Below are 4,317 nucleotides of genomic sequence, written 5' to 3' on the forward strand. Positions count from 1 at the left end.
GTGCATCTGATTCGAACTGAAGAGCAAATGCTTGTGAAAAGTAGGTTTTTCGCACTACCATGGCTATGTTTCTCATACGAATTACTTTTTCTCGTCAGCAAAATTAATTGCAATATATTGCATTTTATAGCTTTGCTTTGTTTCAATTCGTTTTGCTTTGCTGAAAGCCTTTAACAATCTCGGAAGTCACAATGAAAATAGTCTTAAGAAATACAAACGATAGAAAATATTAACCAAAAACACCCAAATGGATTTAAAAATACAATAACTTCATAACTGCGGCGTATTCTCCACGATAGTGTCTCATAAACTATACCTGTTATATTATTATTATATCCTGCGTGTATAATTCGGTTTATTTATTGTTTTAATAGTTAATTGTATTATTGTTGCTGTAGCGGTTTTCGCTGCTGTTAATAGTATTGTTCACATTGTTATATTGTCGCTTGTGTATTATTATTTTTGTTTTCATGTTGTTGCTTCCATGGTTTTAATTTGCTTAAAATTCGTGATTTTGAAATTGTTTGCTTCTGCTTTTGTTTCTTGCAGTTTACGTCTGTGTGTGTTTGTGTGTCTGTGTGCGTGTGTGTGTCTTTTGTTTGTACTTGTATATTTGCCTCCGTGCGTGTGTTTGTGTGTTAAGTGTCTGTGTATAGATATACGCGTTTTTGTACAAGAGTGTGTAGGCATGATTTCACTGTTTTGTGTTTTGTGATTTTTCTGCAATATTTTCTGTTAACGTTAGTCGTAATAACATCGTATAACTGTGGTGCAGCTAAATGCATATTTATTTGTTTCTCATGTCTAGCAATTAGTATCACCATCATCATCACGATCAAAATTTTATGATTGTCAGAATAATCACTGCTATTATTAACGCTATTTTTGTTACCCTTATAGTGTTATTATTATTATTATTAACACGACAGTTATTATTATTGCTATTATTATTATTATTATTATTATTATTATTATTATTTTACTTTGTTATTCATCATCATGTTTTCCAATTTTATACGAGCTTCTTCTACACCACCAGGCGCCTATCAATGTTACTGAGGTGAGTGTGGCAGCGTCTTACGGGCTTATAAGTCTTGTCGGCTTCAATTATAATATTCTATAAGCTGTTCTTGTTTGTTTTGTTTTTTTCTCATCGTCGTTGTTTTATTTCTTCTTGGTATTTTAGTGTTTCGTCTTTTGTACAGAGGATGTGCAAAGTGAATTAATTTGCTGAGTGGCGTTATTTGTTCTGTTTATGCTATGCAATTGGTGTTCTGTTCTTTAGCGTCAGGCGGTGAATGCGACAGGAATATTCTGTGTACAAAATGATTTGTGTGAGCGTTTTTACGTTATCTATCTATCGTTTAATGACATGCGAAGACAGAAGAGATCATGTGCTGTGCGGGTTTTGTCATATGATTGCATAGAACGTATGTAAATTGCGAATTGTGAGCCGGTTTCATAATGTCGATTACCAATGATGTGGTGTGTAATTTTTGAGGATCGTGACTGTACAGTGTGTGCATCGCGTGGTGGACAACAAATCAGACGTGTGGTTGGGGGCGGGGGGGGGCGGAGTAGGAAGGGGTGGTAGATGTGGGGGTATATAAGTATATATGTACATGTACATGTATATGTACAGAGGCTTAGGAGTGGCTGTGTTCTAAGTAGCTTGCTTACGAACAGCATGGTTCTGGGTTCAGTCCCACTGCGTGGGACCTTGGGCAAATGTCTTCTTCTATAGCCGCGGGCCGACCAAAGCCTTGTGAGTGGATTATGTATATATGTATGTGTGTATATGTTTGTGTGTCTATGTTTGCCCCCCCCCCCCAACATCGCTTGATAACCGATGTTGGTGTGTTTCTAACTATCGAATAGTAGTGGAAGACATGCACAACGCAATCATACGGACTCACAGATACAATATATGCAAGCACAAATAAACGCAAATATCTATATAGGTCGGTCCTATGCACAGTTTCTGTTTAACAAATTCGCTCATATGCCATTGGTCGTCCCTGGTCTATAATAGAAGACACTTGGCGAAGTAACACTAAACCCGAAACCACATGGTTGCGAAGCAAGCTCCTAAAGCAGAGACACGCTGGTGTAAATAAACTATAAATAAAAATATATCCATGACATTCCAAATATTAGAATGTATTTTCTAAATGCTTAAGTAATGTTATTAAATATCCCTAGCGTAACGTTGTACCTCCCGTAGGAGGGCACACTTGTAAGGGTCACTGGTTTAAAAACGGAAAGACCATATTTATATCGTCATGTATTGAACTCTTCATTTTCACTGATGGAAGTCATGGAAAATTTATGAATAAGTTTATTGGGTGACAGTGATATGCAAAGAGACACTTATTGAATTCTGGTCAATTTGAAAACTGCAGTGAAGAGATATCCAAGACAATTTGGAACATATAGGTTTATGCATGTCATTTGTCAAACCTGAATTTCGAAATATCACCAGAGCGAATGTCAATAAGTAAATTAATACCCCAGTACTGCCGCATGTATTGTGCAGTTACTGTAACACAATGCATAGAGATAAATATACAGCAAATAAATGACATATGACGGATAATGTAATAGAATTACTATAGCACAGAACAGACAATGCAAGAAATAATACATTATTCATAACTTTTGCTCTTGTGAAGCAGAGTGGCGCAGTGGAAGCGTGCTGGGCCCATAACCCAGAGGTCCGTAGATCGAAACTACGCTCTGCTAAGAATTAGGTATTATTTTTGATTCTTTTATAACTAGAAATTTATCTGTGTATAAATTTATTAAGTACATATATGTATACCTACAGGGGTGAGTAAAAATTGAATATTCATTGGTAAGTGGTTAACGGTCGAATTGTTACCAAACGTACGGGGATGAGTAAGAATTATTTTATTCAGGCGAAAATTGTGCAGCATCAAGGGGTCATTGAACGACCGGAATAGCTAACAGCCCTAGTAGGAAAGTCGACAACAAAAGCAGGACTTCAATCTTTAGGATATAGAATTATTCCGGCCTACTCTCGGTTGCAATTTCTAAATTATCGTTGGTTACATTTCACTAAATCATAGAAATACAGCGATTCCGCGTCAGCACCGAAACGAGACAAGCCATAGAGGAGACAAACAAGGACAGACAAAGGGATTAAGTCGATTATATCGACCCCATTGCGTAACTGGTACTTATTTAATCGACCCCGAAAGGATGAAGGGTAAAGTCGACCTCAAGGGAATTCGAACTCAGAACGTAAAGACAGACGAAATACCGCTAAGCATTTCGCCCGGCGTGCTAACGTTTCTGCCAGCTCACCGCATTGAGATTAAATATTTCTGTCTCTCCTCATGTGAATTCCTATGTGTTCTGAATCACGTGCGTTAGTTCCTTTATGTAATCACAGCAAACTCATTTAATTAAACTTGAGGAGTCGTTTATTACTTTATAACTATTGTAGTTGTCATCGCCAAATCTGTTGCTTTTGGTTTTCTTTACGTTTATCGTTGCCCCTCTCGGCATTATATTTATATTTTTACTGTTATTTTGTGTGATTATATTTTAGCACTTTTCTTCTTTCTGATTACCTCTGTTCTTTGTGTTGGGGTTGTTGCTAGTGCTGTTGTCGTTGTTGTTGTTGTTGTTGTTGCAATTGTTGTTGCTGTTGTTCTTCGCAGTCTCTCTCCGCTGCTGCTTACGAAGCTTATAGGAGAGGCGGTTGAATGGGATGGCATAAAATTATGTCGCAATTTAAAATTCTGTTCTGCTGTTGGAATTGACGTGCACTGAATAATAACTCCTCGATACACATATGTCGTAATCAAATCGCGGTAAATATTTATAAATTCGTGCATACAAACAGACACAAACACTCACACACACACGAACACAGACACACATTTTTATAGACACACATGCATACATACATACATACATACATACGTACATATAATTTCTGTTTGCGAATCAATATGTATATATGAATGTGTGTATGGTTGCGTCAGCGTGTATGTTCGTGTGATTCAGTAAATGTAAGGTTGTCTGTGTATGTTCTCTGGCGTGATGTGTTTGCACGCTGTCGATCTATCATTGTGTTGTATTGTAGGTATGTACTTTAAAACGAAATGCGTTATGTCACATACCATCTCAAACACACAAATATAAATACAAACATACACATCTATGTGAGAATTTTTAAAAACCCTTCAGTTTGCTTGCGTGAATGCTTATTTGCACGTATGTACACATATTCTCTCTGTCCCTCTCTGCCCCTCCCCCCTCTCGCTCTTTTTCACTCTCCATATATAT

General features: G+C 37.0%; 1 non-coding gene across 1 annotated transcript; it reads left to right on the forward strand.

The window, feature by feature from the left end:
• The first annotated feature begins 2,670 nt into the window (after positions 1-2,670).
• Positions 2,671-2,742, forward strand: Trnam-cau (transfer RNA methionine (anticodon CAU)). Its single transcript has one exon. It is a non-coding gene; the product is annotated as a tRNA-Met (tRNA).
• The last annotated feature ends 1,575 nt before the right edge of the window (positions 2,743-4,317 follow it).

The sequence above is a fragment of the Octopus bimaculoides genome, chromosome 5, assembly GCF_001194135.2.
Source record: "Octopus bimaculoides isolate UCB-OBI-ISO-001 chromosome 5, ASM119413v2, whole genome shotgun sequence".
Lineage (NCBI taxonomy): Eukaryota > Metazoa > Mollusca > Cephalopoda > Octopoda > Octopodidae > Octopus > Octopus bimaculoides.